We start from the raw sequence: 15,927 nt of genomic DNA, 5'->3' as shown, positions 1-15,927 counted from the left end.
TTAAATTGAATAAAATTAATGTTTTCAATTGAAATTGGGATTAGTGTTTCAAATAGAGTGTTTGGTCAACTAGAGAAAAAAAGGCATTTAATAAATGATCCTTGCACGTGGTTATAAATATCTTAATTCAAGAGTCTTTTAAGACTATAGAAATTGGGAAAACCTTTTAATGTGTTTGGGGATGTTGGCACGACATGTTCTCTGGATTTGGAGTAGACTCAACCTCATGACCTCCTACTTCACCACTAGAAACACTCCTCAATCAAACTAAGCCCCAACCCAACTCGAGAGTCTATTTTAAGAATGCATGTAATTACTCGTTTTTTTTAAAGTTTACGCCTTACATAACTATTGGAGAGCGGGAGTTTTTATCACCTTCTAATTAAGATACTGTTCTCATTTATGGAAGATAAAAAGAATATATTGAGGGGGCATGCAGATGAGGAGGGGAGGTCTGAGAAGAAAGAAACATGAAGAAAGAATACCAGGGGACCGAATTGGATTATTAATAGCAAGAAGATAATGAAAGGGCATAGGGGTCTATTTGTTGATAACTGATGTTGCTCTAGCATGCAGCTAGATTAGTTTAGTTAATAGTTTTTTGTTTATTCATGCAAATAAAGCATGTACTCCAACATGCATTAATCCTTAGGACTATTTTTAGTTTTGTTTTTTTGCATGAGTTTGCTTTTTAGTAAATAAAGCATGTTGTGTATGCACTTATTGTATTCTTAATTTAGGGAGTAGTTTGCTTTTTTTAGTTTGAGAACCTTAGTAGCTTTCCATGCAATGCTAGGAATATATTTAGAACTGTAGTTATTATTAATTCTTTTAGGCTGCAAATTCTTTAGATATACAGCCTCTATGTAATTTTTTAATTAAGCTTCAATAAAGATATTGGTGTTTTCTTCTTTTTGTTGTTATTGTTTGCTAATCAGTTGGTTTAGAAAGGATAGGTCGGGTTCAAAATTATACAAGTGGTATCAGAGCAGGTAAAATTATTTTGGGTTAAAGTCTTATTGTTGGAATTTCGCCAAAGTTAATCATGTCGAATTCTAACCATATGCCCGTTCCAGAATTTGATGGGAATGATTATGATTATTGGTGCATTAAGATGCTGACATTTTTTATTGGAAAAGATTTGTGAGAGATTATTGAATCAGGTTATGAAGAGCCAACTGATTGGAATGCCCTTACAACCAATGAAAGAACATCAAGAAAGGAAGCAAGGAAAAAGAATGCTCAAGCTTTGTTTCACATTTAGATAGCTCTTGACAAGAGCTTATTTCCAAGAATATCAAGAGCAACAACTGCCAAAGATGCTTGGAAGACTCTACAAGAAGCTTACCAGGGTAGTGATCAAGTTAAGGTGGTCAAGCTTCAGACATTGAAGCGAGAGTTCAAGAATTTGAAGATGCAAGAAGCTGAAAGTATAAGTGATTATTATGTTAGAGTCAACGATGTGGTCAATAAAATGGCTACACTTGGGGAAACTGTAAGCAATGAAGTTTTGATAAAAAAGGTGTTGAGATCTTTGACACCTAGATGGAATCATGTAGCAATAATCATAGAAGAAAGCAAGGATTTGACAAAACTATAGTTTGGTTAACTAGTTGTATCCCTGATGTCTCATGAAGAAAGATTGAAAGATTCTTTTGAAGGTGTAGAGAAAGCGTTTTCCTCTAAATTGCTAATCACAAAAAGTAAAGATGCAAGTAGGAGTAGTGCCCAAATCAATCAAGGCCAAGGTAAAGGACAAAGCCAAAATTATTCAAGAGGAAGAGGTAGAGGTGGCTCAAGAGGAAGAGGTGGTTCCAAAGGAAGAGGTAGAGGTAGATTTGATAAGAGAAATGTTCAATGTTACCATTGTAATAGGTATGGCCACTTTGAAAGAAAATGCAGATTGAAAGAAGGTAAAAGTGCTAACTATGTTCAAGAAAGTAGTGAGAATCCTCCTGATCACTTATTTTTGTCTTATGCAAAGGATGAAAATACTAGTAAAGATGTTTGGTACCTAGATTCTGGATGCTCTAACCATATGACAGGGAATGAGAAGTTGTTCTCAACAAAGGATGGAAGTTTCAAATCCAAGATCCAGCTTGGTGATGATAAATCATTGGAGGTTGCTGCCAAAGTAGCTATGGAGGTCCAAACAAAAGAAGGTATAAAGAGTATTCATGATATTTATTATACTCCACAATTGAAGCACAATTTATTAAGTGTTGGGCAGCTATGTGAGAAAAATTATAAAGTAGTCTTTGAGAATAAGACTTGTACTATCTATGATAAGAATAAGGATAATAGGGTGATCACTGTTGTTCGTATGACAAGAAATAGGATGTTCCCCTCGAGGTTTGGTGAACATAACAATAGTTTGGAAAATATGGCAAGCTTATGAGGATTCAAGTTGGTTATGGCATCTCAGGTATGGGCATTTAAATTTTCATAGTTTGAAGTTTCTAACCTCACATGCATTAGTTTATGGTTTGCCCAAGGTTGAGGAACACAAGGAGGTTTGTGAAGGTTGTGCTAAAGGAAAGCATGTAAGAGAAAAGTTTCCAAAGGGCAATGCATGGAGGGCTCATCACCCACTTTAGCTTGTTCATTTAGATATATGTGGTCTTATGCAGACTAAGAGTTTGGGTAAGTCATCATATTTCATCACTTTTTTTAATGATTACTCACAAAATTGTTGGGTATATTTTTTGAAGGCCAAAGATGAAGCCCTAGATACATTCAAGAAGTTTAAAGCCCTTGTAGAAAATGAGAAAGCATGCAAGATCAAATGTTTAAGGACTAATTGTGGAGGAGAATTTTTCTCCAAGGCTTTCCAAAGATATTGTGATTTTAATGGCATCAAGAGGCAACTTACTACTGCATACACACCTCAACAAAATGGAGTAGATGAAAGGAAGAATCGTACTATGGTTGAAATGGCAAGGTGCATGTTACAAACCAAGGGATTGAGCAATTCTTATTGGGGAGATACAGTTGCTACAAATGTGTACATCCTCAACCGTAGCTCCACTAGTGCACTAGAAAAGATGACTCCTTATGAAGCTTGGTATGGTAAAAGGCCTAATGTTAATCATTTCAAAGTTTTTGGTTGTTTGGCTTATGTGCATGTACTTGATCAGAATAGATAGAAGTTAGATGCAAAGAGTGAGTCATGTATTTTTATTGGGTATAGTGAGAAAAGAAAGGCTTATAGATTGTATAATCCCCTCACTAACAAGCTTATTGTCTCAAGAGATATGATTTTTGATGAAGGGGGAGTTTATGGTCATAAAAAAGGCCATGTTGAGAAGCCAAAATCTATTTTGAATGATGATATAATTGCTGATATTGATCATGAGCAGCCAACTAATGTTTCTATATCTAGCGGTTTAACTCCACCAAGCAATCCTTCATCAAGTTCTTTAGTACCAAGTTCAAGTTCAGCTTCTTCTCCAAGTTCTACAAGGAAGGTAAGGAGATTGAGTGATATCTACTAGAAGAGTGGAAATCAAGTACATGAAGAAAACCCAATAGGTGAGATAGTGAATTTTGCTTTATTAGCCAAGGCTGATTTTGAACCATCATATTTTGAAGATGGATGTACTAATGAGGTTTGGGTGAAAGCCATGGAAGAAGAGATGGATTCCATTCATAGGAATGACACTTGGGAGTTAACAGAACTTCCACATGACAAAAAAAGGATTGGCACCAAATGGGTTTACAAGACCAAATTTAATAGTGATGGGAGTGTTGAAAGACATAAGGCAAGATTAGTTGCTAAAGGCTTCACACAAAAGTATGGAATTGATTATAAAGAGACATTTGCACCACTAGCAAGACAAGAGACCATAAGAATGCTAATTTCATTAGCAGCTCATAAGAAGTGGAGCATACATCATATGGACATGAAAAGTGCCTTCTTGAATGGGTACTTAGAAGAGGAAGTATATGTGGAGCAGCCACAAGGTTTTGAAGTGGATGGAAAAGATAATTATGTCTACAAGTTGAAGAAAGATTTGTATGGCCTCAAGAAAGCACCAAGAGCGTGGTATGCTAGGATTGATGGATACTTTCAGGAGAATGGCTTCTAGAGAAGTAAGAGTGATCTTACCCTTTACTACAAACAAGAAGGTACTGATATTCTCATCATAAGTTTGTATGTTGATGATCTTTTGTATATGGGTAGTAGTTCTAAGATGAAAGATGAATTCAAAGCTGCTATGATGAAAGAATTTGAGATGAAAGATCTTGGTCTAATGAAATATTTTCTAGGAATGGAGGTTTATCAAAGTAATGATGAGATTTTCATTTGTCAAACAAAGTATGCACAGGATATACTGGAGAAATTTAATATGACTGATTGTAACCCTACCTCCACTCCAAGTGCTCATGGAGATTTGTTATGTAGAGATGATGGTGCTGATTTAGTTGATGAGACAGCTTACAGAAGTATTGTGGGGAGCTTGATGTTTCTAATCCACACAAGGCCTGATATTGCCTATTCAGTTTCACTTGTTTCAAGGTATATGACAAATCCATCTAAAATACATATGAAGGCAGCCAAGAGGATTTCAAGGTATGTTAAAGGGAATTTAAGTTTTGGTATTCATTACTACTCTTCTGAAAAGTTCAATCTTGTAGGATTTAGTGATTCAGATTGGGGAGGTAGTATGGATGACCGTAAATCTACATCTGGAAATTGTTTTTCTTTTGGTTCTGGTTTAATTACCTGGAGCTCAAAAAAAAAAGTATTGTTGCCCTCTCATCTACAGAAGCAGAGTATGTTGCAATTATCTCAGCAGGTACAAAAGCTCTTTGGCTCATAAAAGTTTTGGAAGAAATTGGAGAAAAACAAATTTAGCCTACAATAATCTATTGTGACAATGTGAGTGCCATCAAGTTAGCCAAGAACCCAGTTCATCATAGTAGAACAAAACATTTTGATTTGAAATATCACTTCATATGAGATTTGGTGCAGAAGAAGGATGTCGAATTGAAGCACATCAACACCCAGGATCAGCTAGCAAATATATTCACCAAAGCGGTTGCGAAAGCTTAGTTTATAGCACTACGAGATAAGATTGTCAGCCCTCTCAGCATCAAGGGGGAGTATGTTGATAACCGATGCTGCTCTAGCATGCAACTAGATTAGTTTAGTTAATAGTTTTTTGTTTACTCATGCAAATAAAGCATGTACTCCAACATGCATTAATCCTTATGACTATTTTTAGAAAGCATGTACTCGAACATGCATTAATCCTTACGACTATTTTTAGTTTTGTTTTTTGCATGAGTTTGTTTTTTTAGTAAATAAAGCATGTTGTGCATGCACTTATTGTATTCTTAATTTAGGGAGTAGTTTGCTTTTTTTAGTTTGAGAGCCTTAGTAGCTTTCCATGCAATGCTAGGAATATATTTAGAACTGCAGTTATTATTAATTCTTTTAGGCTGCAAATTCTTTATATATACAGCCTCTATGTAATTTTTTAATTAAGATTCAATAAAGATATTGGTGTTTTCTTCTTTTTGCTGTTATTGTTTGCTAATCAGTTGGTTTAGAGAGGATAGGTCAAGTTCAAAATTCTACACTATTAACAAGTAAACACATGAGATTTGTTGATGAATCCATAAATTGTATTATTAAATGATCAAAAAGGAATTTTGCTTTACCAGGTAAGGATGTTTGCCATTTCATTCATTTGTATCTGCATTTTAGATCTATCAAATTCGAATGCCTATCGACTGGGTTTTGCCTCTTTTTCCTGAATGCAAGTTGCAAGGTCTACTGTTTTGCATCCACATTTCATCGGTTTGTTTGTCTGAGGATTTATAACTTCAATATCTAGTAATAATTCAATTATATATAGAGCTTATCATGTTTTCAAACTGCCAACTTAGCGCAGGTGGTAGGAGAGTAGCATAGGTTGCAACATTATAGATACCACTGCCAAATGCATTTGAATGAAAGTTTCTAAAGCCTTAAAAATAAATCCATTTTGTGCCTACTTCACAGTCATTGCAATCCACGAGACTGCATCCCTTCTCTGTGTTTCCATGATTTGTGTGCATATCATCTGGAAAAATCTCTTCTACATTATTAAGGTCGATTCTTAGATTTCATGAACTGTGGTTGAGAGGAACATTATAAAATCCCTTATCAGATTCGACTTCATACATGCTGAATTCAAAACTTTTTCTATTTAAAATCAAGTTAAGAACATAGAATTCATTTGGGGTTTGATGCTATACTTTAGAATTAACATTATTATGTACCCGAGCCGACCTTACTTGGCGCAAACCTGCTAAGTAATTTAGTGTATATTGTATGAATCTTTTGAGAATTACAGTCAAACGTTTAGGCAAGCTCTAACTTACATCTATAATATAGATGGCATCCGTGCTCTAATGTATTCTCCTTGCACGAAGTGTATTCTAATGCCCTTTCACCGAATTCATTTTGTACATATCATGCAAACATCTCATGCCTCAAGTCTGCATATTTTTGAGTTATTCTGTATCGCATTTTTCCTTATTATGAGTATATGTCATTCTAGGAAATTGTAACTATAGATTTTCATGGTTCAAGCTATAAAGTATTCATATGTCTTTTCAATTTATATCAGTTCAGGTTGTTGGTAATGTGAAGTCTAATGTGTTAATTTTAAGCAATCAGATGTTAATTTAACAATTAGATTATAATCAGACTGCGAATAAACAGTAACAGCAATAAAGCACAAGACAAAAGACACCAATATCCCGGGAAAACCTCTCTCTTGGAGGTGAAAAACCCAGAATTAAATATAATATGTAATATCTCAAATGTAGGCAATTACAATATAGTGAACTTATCTCAGATTGTTGTCCAAATAACAAGTTAGCGAAGTAATGAAGAATGCAGCTCTAATCAACAACAGATGACTAAGAGGAGCTCAGCAGCAGATGTCTGAGATAGGCTGGAGCAGAATCACACAACGAAAGCCTACAAGTTCGCTAAAGATCTTGACAACTTCACCTAACAATATCCTTAACTAAATTCACACAAGTGAAGAAGAGTTCGCCAATGTAGGAGAGCAACTTGTATTTGCAATTGATTGGTTATGAAATGACTTTACTTAGTGTTGGTTTTATATCAATCCTTTGGTGTCAATTATCCTCAAGTCGGCTTGCATGTTTATTGAATTATGTTGTATTGTCATTGTAATTGCCTTCCATGTTACATTTGGGTCTAGCCCAATAACATATTTAATTGCCTTCCACGTTACATTTGGGTCCAGTCCAATAGCATATTTAATTGCCTTCCATGTTACATTTGGGTCCAGCTCAATAACACATTTAATTGAAAGACAATACACATGAATTTGAATTGTCATAGACAACATTAAAATTTGATAATCAGGTATCCAACCTAGCTAATATTTTCAAAACTCCCTCTTAGCTAGGGAGGATATCTTCCATTTTTCATGAACCATTCATGACTTTCATCTTGCATTGCCCGCAAGTATGAATGTATAAGCTCTATAGAGTATACCTGCAATAAAACACCTAAATATCATGAACTCATTTCATGATGTCTATCTTGCATTGCCCGTAGAGGATGGATCCATCCTACGTTGCCCGTAGAGGGTGGAAGAGGTCTTACACCTCAACCTTCTCCCAGAGAAGAATACAATGTCACCTTGCATTGCCTACAGAGAGTGGAAGATGCAAACTGAATTGCATTACTAAGATTGAGAATCCCTCTCAATCAATGTTGTGTTCTCCACAATTCAAAGCTTCTCCCTAAGGTACTCAAACTTCACCTGAGCTAGAGGCTTGGTGAGAACATCAGAAACCTATTCATCAGTGCTGATATATTTTAGCTGGATGGCACCTCTTTGTGCCATATAACGAATATAGTGATAATGAGTTTCCACGTATTTTGACCTATCATGAAACATGTGATTATTAGACATTTTAATACAACTCTAATTATCACAATAAATAACAGTGGATTCCCAAGGTTGTCCAAACAACCCAGCAAGAAGCTTGTGAAGCCAACCTGCTTCTCTAGTTGCCACACTTGAAGCAATGTATTCAGCTTCTGTGGTACTCAATGCAACTGAGGACTATTTCCTACTGGCCCAATAGATCATAGTAGAACCCAAGCTGAAACAGATTCTTGAAGTGTTTTTCCTATCAGTAACACTTCCGGCCCAATCAGAATCAGAGTAGCCTTCCAAATTGATTACTGTGTTGATTGGATACTTCAGTCCATAGCCAACTATTCCACGCAAGTATCTCAGGATGTGTTTGACTGCCACCAAGTGAACATGCTTTGGCTGGTTCATGAATTGGCTAAGTGCACTCACTGCATAGCAAATATCTGGTCTAGTGTTGACTAGATACATCAAAGATCCAATCAACTGCCTATATTCCGAAGGAAGGATCTATAAAATTAGAGTTAGCTGTAGAAATACTTAACTTCTTCAAGTTAGTTTCCATAGGAGTAGACATAGGTTTAAAATCCATCATACCAAATCTTTTGAATATATCAATAGTATATTTACCTTGACTTATAATAATTTCATTAGGTCTTTGCCACACTTCTAACCCTAGAAAGTAATGCATTAGGCCTAGATCCTTCATTTCAAATTCAATAGCTAATTCTTTCTTACACCTAATGATGAGACTATCTTCATCAGTTAGAAATAAATCATCCACATATAAAACCAGAATTAGCATTTCACCATTAAATACTCTAAATTAAATGTTAGGATCAACATCATTTTGTAAAAACCCTAAACTAACTAAGTACTTATCAATTCTTTCATACCAAGCTCTAGAATCTTGCTTGAGGCCGTAGAGAGATTTCTTCAATCTACACACATGAATTTCTCTAGTTTGAGTCTCATAACATTTAGGTTGTTCAATATATACTTCTTCCTCAATAACACCATTATGGAAGGTAGTCTTTACATCCATCTTATGTAACTTCTAACCTTTGGCTGTCGTAATAGCTATAATAGCTCTAATGAAAGTATATCTAGCAACAAGGGCAAATGTTTCTTCATAATCTATGCCTTCCTTTTGAGAAAAAAAATGAGCTACAAATCTAGCTTTATATTTCTCTATACTACCATCAACAACATGTTTAATTTTAAACAACCATCTGGAAGAAACAACAAACTTACCTTTAGGTCTAGGCACAACATCCCAAACATCATTCTTGATGATGGATTGATACTCCTCGTCCATAGCTAACTTCCATGCTTGCTAGTTCATAGCTTCTTCTATGTTGGATGGTTCAGCCTCAATGATTTTGCACATCATTGCAACATAGTTGGAGAGCTTCTGAGGTCTCTTACTTTGTCTGAAAGTGCCACTAGGAGCTACAAAATTTTATGCATCTTGAATTGTGCTTCTAACCCAAAGTGGTCTTTTCTTGCTAGTTGCAATGTCTCGAGGTCCATTAGTTGGAACCAGAGGCTCAGGAGGATTATAATGCTCAATAGGTTCAGGAGGTTCAATAGACTCCCTCTGTATCTAAGGGTTAGTATCAATATCCATATCATTGACTTCTTTATCAATATCAATAAGAGAACCTTTAGATTTCTTGAAAGCAATAGTTTCTTCAAAGGTGACATCTCTACTTACCTCAATATACCTTTGACCAGGAAAGTAGATGTGAAATGCCTTGGAGGATTCACTATATCCAACAAGGATACCCTTCTTTCTGAAAGGCTCTAACTTAGACCTTTTTTCCTTTGGCACATGAACATAGAAAGGACTTCCAAAGATCCTTAGGTGGTTGATATCTCGTTTGCCTCCAATCAAAGCTTCCTTGGGAGTTATGTTCTCCAGAGCACGATGAGGGAATCTATTATGAATGTACACTGTAGTCTCTGATGCTTCAGCCCCTAAGAAGGTCTACAGGTCCTGATCATGAATCATAGCTTTGGCAGCCTCAACAATGTCTCTATTCTTTCGTTCAACTACACCATTTTGCTAAGGATTGTAGGGAACGCAAAAATCCCTCTTAATTCCTATTTCTACACAAAAGTCATTGAAGCCACTTGAGGTGTATTCACCTCCATTGTTAGATCTTAACACTTTAATCCTTTTACCAAACATATTTTCAGCTAGAGCTTTAAATTCTTTAAACTTACTTAACACTTCATCAAATTCTTTAGATTTTAGAAAGAAAATCCAAGTCTTTCTAGAAAAATCATCTATAAATGTAACATAGTATAGAAATCCACTAGGTGAAGGAATAGACATGGGTCCACATAGATCAGAATGAACAAGTACTAATTTTTCCTTAGCTCGACTTTCACTTTTGTGAAATGGACTTTTATTGTTCTTACCTAAAGCACAACCTTTGCAAGCATCATCATGAAATTGATTAAGTTTAGGCATACCTTTAACCATCTTTTCAAGTGAAGGAAGTGCCTGATAGTGAAGATGACCGAGCCTTCTATGCCATAGCTCGCTAGATTCAAGAGCTTCATGAATGAGTGCTCGAATGGGGTTAGTTGAAATCTTATACAAACTATCATATCTATTTCCAATAACACGAGAAGATTTAATACTAGGTTTCTTAGGCCATGCAAGTACTTTACCCTCAAAAAATGCTATTTCATAACCTTTATCTTCTAGAGCAGAAATAGAAATCAAATTCCTCATAATTTTAGGGACGAATAAAATATCACTAAGATGTAAGGACATGCCAAATTCTGAATTTAAAGAAGTTTTACCAAAAACTCTTACCGAATATTGAGCATCATCACCAATTACCACATGAAGGTTGGACTCTTTCTTCAACAAGTCTTAGAGATGCTCTGGATATCCCGTTATGTGTCTAGATGCACCATTGTCTACCAACCAAGTGTTGCTATCAACTGGCACATTGCTAGACAAAGCAGAAATGAAGAGGTAGTCTTCATTATCCTCTAAGTTTGCAACTTCATTCAGATTGGCCTCTCCTTGCATGGGTAGGTTCTGACATTCTTTAGCATATTGTCCAAACTTTTCGCATCTGAAGCAACAAACACGTGAAATATCCCTTGGCTTCTTCCTTGAATTCAAAGCAGGAGGTATGAAGTCTCTATCTCTTTTGCAATTGTTCTTCTTCCAATATCCTCCCTTTCTTCTAACATGTTGAGATGTAAGCACATGTTGATCTCCTCCATGAGAGCCTTTATGCATTTCTTTGGCAGCAAGGCATGACTCTTCTTGAATGCAATCTGATCAAAGGTGATCGAAGGAGGGGAATTCAGCTCTTCCACTTATGCTTTGAATAAAAGGATCCCAAGAGTCAGGAAGACCATTCAAAGTAATCATGACAATATCCTTTTCCACAACATCACTTCCAATGGCGCTGAGTTGGTCCTTCAATTCTGAAATCTTCATGAAGAAGGACATGACTGAATCTCCTTTGCTCATTTTGACTTGAAGAAGTTTCTGCCTCAATGTAAGTGTCTGGTTGATGTTGTTGATCTCATATATCCCTTCTAGATTTTAAAACATCTCTCGAGATGACTTCAATTTGGAGATGACTAGAACAAGATGATCCTTCATGGAATCAATAAGGAACTTCTTTGCTTTGAGAGTATTCTTCTTGAATTGCTTTAGCTCTTCCAGATCTAAAGGTTCAGTTAGATCCATATCTTCCACAAACTGTAATAGCTCTAATTCTTCAAGAGAAAGGAGGACACGAACCTTCCATGATGTGAAATTGAGGGCACCTTCAAGTCTATCCTCTACTTTTAGACCTGCAACCATCTTGCAAAACTAAAACAACAAACTGAAAGTGAAGGGCAACTAATAGTCTGATTATTTTGAATGAACCTATGTTGGAAAATGCACACTCCAATGAGAAATTGTAGGTGATTGAAGTTATTTTCATTGATGGAAACCTTGCAATCCTATAACATCGATAGGCACTGGCACCGACACACTCTACACTGGCAGATAGCTTACCGACAACAACAAAGATGATTACCGACACCCTGGCCAACATGATTTTATTTATTGCATAATGTATTTAATTGTTATATCTTTTTATAAGCCGACAAGGCAAATTGTAATAGGACTCATATATAAGTATGAGATCTTATAGATCATTTGTGTAAGTAAGTTGAGGCAGATGCGAACATGCGAATATTAAGGTAGATTTTTGAGTAAGGTTTATGGTAATTTTGTTAGCTTAAACCAGTACTGAACTTGGCATAACAGATGCTGAACCCAAGAAGTACATTATATTGGATTTGCATTATCCATTTTGTAAGTCAATGAGACTTCCGTTTTGTAATTAAGCAATGAGCTTTAGGTAGTTGGCCTTCCTGCATGTGCAGGCCCCTATTGTAAGTTATATTCATTTATTGGCCAGTGAGTATATATTGTGGGTCACAAATCCTATCGAAGTTTTTCCCACACCAGGTGTCCTCATTAAAGATATTGTGTTATGGTGTGTTTTCTATGTTGTGTTTATTGTTCCTATTTACTACATTAATTCTTGTTTACCTGCACACTGTTTTGGAATGCAATTTACTTAATAAGATCAGAAAATCCATTTACTAGTTAGATACTAATTCACCCCCCCTCTCAGTATCTTTGGGAATCCTAACAATTGGTATCAGAGCTTGGTCCTTTTTTTTCAAAAGCCTAACATCTTGAGGAAGATTCTGACACCGGTACAAATGGAAAACTTGAGAAAGCAAGTGGAAACAGTTCTTGTAGATTATGATGTAGAAAAGTTGAAGAATATCAAACTTGAAGATGATTTGAAGGCTGCATAGGAAATCATTCAAGTACTTCAGGAAAATCTCACTATTGCTAGAAACCAAAGAAGAGAACTTCATGAGAAGATACAAAATGATGATGATAAAAAAGAAACTCTTAATGATCTTGTAAACAAGATGAAGCAAGAAAACATGACCTTGATGAATGAGATGCAAGATATGACTATGAGGTTCTCTATAGGCATTGAAGACAGAAAAAGAATGAAGATGACTTCGCTAGGAGAATCAATGATGCTGGAAATGAAAATCTAAGTCTCAGTCATGCAAATGATATGTTGAAGATAGATCTGATTCACTTGGAACATGATAAAACTGAACTCATGAGACATAAATATTTCTTAGAAAATGAGTTGGCTACTACAAATCAACATAAGGAGAAATTCAAGAAAAGTTCAAAAGAACTTGATAACATGCTGAAAAATCAGAAACCTAATGGAGATACTAATGGACTTGGCTTTGAAGTTGGTGAAAGCTCCGGTACTGCAAACAATCATGATCACAGTAAACCGGTAAGATGACCTAATGCCTACAAATTTAATGGGAAATGCTCTAACTATAATGAGTATGGTCATAGAGAAAATTAGTGTAGATCTAAAAACTATCAAAACACTAATGCACCCACCAGTCAATGTTCTAAATGCAACAAAATTGGTCATAATTCAAAAAATTGCAGAATGAATGTAAGATGCTATGTTTGTGGAAGATTTGGACACTTATCTAGTCATTGCAGAACACATACTGGCATAGGATATGGAAAAGCTATTCAGAAAAATAATGTGACTTGTTATGCTTGTAACAAGATTGGACATATTGCAAAATTTTGTAGAAGGCATCACCAACAAATAACAAAGGACCCAGTTTGAAAGGTAAAGAAAAGGTTGATGAGGTAAAGCAAGAATTTTCAAAACAATGGATTAGAAACTCAGATCAGAATGTTAATGAATCTATTCCTTCACCTGTAGAACAAAGTATCACTCCACCAAGAGGATATTCTTCATGTAACTAAAAAGAAATCCCTTAGGGGTATAGCAACAAATTGAAAACATGCTAGTTTACCCTCGGTTGATGGTAAGAAGATGAAATCCTTCTTTACTGGTAGATGAGTTAAGTTTTCACTTAACTGGCAGGCATTTACTATGGTAGTTGAAGGAAATGACATTATAAAGCAAGTGATTTTCACTCTTTTCATTCAATGAGCATTCAAACTTCCTTAAAGCCCGAAAAACTTGAGCGAAGGCATCCACAATGAGAAGTGAAGCAAAATCATTCAAGCATTCAAACCTAAAGGCAGACTAAAGTATTTATACAATGGCTTCCTCCTTTGCACTTGAATTCATTGCAAACCCTACTGTAATTGAAGTGGTTAAATGCCCTAGGCCCGTATTTAAGATAATACTCGAAGTTGCGAAGTAGGATGATACCCTAGGAGCATTTTCTAAAATACCCAAAGGAGTTGCTTATGCTGAAGACCCTAGAATTTACATACATTGTCATATTGAAGAACTTGGTGCTGATGAGATTATGAACATGTATAGGATTGTAATTTTGTGATGAAAATGGTAATGTAAAACTGAAACACAAGATAATTGAAACCCTAGGTTTTGTGGAGATACTTAGCATTCCCGATTTTCCCAAGGAAGTTCTTTTGGCTAGATTCCATCCATAAGATTACAAAAGAATCAGTTAGGGTAGTGTCTGGCTTACCTTCCACTGGTAGTAGACTAGAAAAAGGAAACAGGGTCTTTAACGACAATGTGATGAACCTAACTGGTGCAATGCATGACAATAGATCCTTGAGAGTAAATGATGTGAAAGATATTAATGTAAGATTCATTAGCATGATTCTAGGATACAAGACTACACATGCTAACAGATTAAACTCTATTTCTAGTTTATGTATCAAAAGTGCTTATGACATGGTAAACAGTAATACAAAGATTGACATATGTGAATGGCTAAAGGATGAACTAATTGACAACCTGAAGAAAATTAAGGGTGACAAGAAAGGCACATTCAGATTTGGTAACTTACTTGTATGTCTATTACTATACATCACCAAGGAAGTTCCCGGTATAGGTATAAAATAATTTGGTTTTGACATACCGGTAGGAAAACAACTTTTGGATATCTTTAACAACATGGGAGATGACAGGGAAAAGAACATAATTGAACACTTTCAAGCATCAAAGGATAGAATGAAGACTAGGGAAAGACTATCTCAAGCCATAGTTGACAAATACCAAAAGAAGATATGTTTTGTTATAAAGAAGGATGAAATCTGGATGGAGGCAGTGGTTCCTAGAACAATTTGGGTAACTGAAATGGGTTATGAGGCAGATGAAAATATAATAGAAACATATGCAAAAGCCCTACTCGAAGCCCCTAGAAAACCAGAAGAAGAAGTATTTGGAAATGCTGAAACTATTGAAAGCAAAGTACAAACCATGAAAAAAAGGAAGAGAAGAGAACAAACAATCAGAAAAGTAACTAAACAGGCAAAATAAATTAAGGAAGACTTGTTGAAAAAGAATGGTATCAAGGAGAGAGACTTGGAAGGGTTACAACTGGAAGCACATTTTTCAATGGTTGGTACCTCCTTCGATAGTGAAATATCGATAGAGTTTTAGAGAATAGAAAGAAAAAGGAAACCTTCACCAGTACCCACTCCTACACCCAAGAGAACAAGACAGAAACAACAGGTAGTAAGGCCTCCTACAAAGAAAATAACACCAAGGAAGAAGAAAGAAAAATAAGTTATTCCTCCACTTGACAATCTTTTGAATGAAATAATTGAAGATGGAAACTTGTCAAATGTTAGCAAATTGTATAGTACTTTTACTAATGAGGAAAAGGAAAGTATAGAAAACACTATTATTTTACACTTAGACATTTACAAGAAATTATTGATAGAAGTTGTTGATGATCTACCAAGTGACTTGTACAAAAGATTAGATGCAAAAAGGTTAGCAATTGTGGAACTAGATAAGAAGATTAAGGTAGAAAAATTACTTGCAGTTCACCCAGTAAAGTCAGCAAAAGAAATTGATGAACTAATAAGTGAGGCAAACAGGATAGTATTTTCCATCGGTCACTGGCATGTAGCTTTAATGGCTGACAGAGTGAATGAGATCATTGAAGAAATAGCGGACAA

The sequence above is a fragment of the Cryptomeria japonica genome, chromosome 10 (genome assembly GCF_030272615.1).
Source record: "Cryptomeria japonica chromosome 10, Sugi_1.0, whole genome shotgun sequence".
Taxonomy (NCBI): Eukaryota; Viridiplantae; Streptophyta; class Pinopsida; order Cupressales; family Cupressaceae; genus Cryptomeria; species Cryptomeria japonica.
This window is presented reverse-complemented; position numbering follows the sequence as displayed.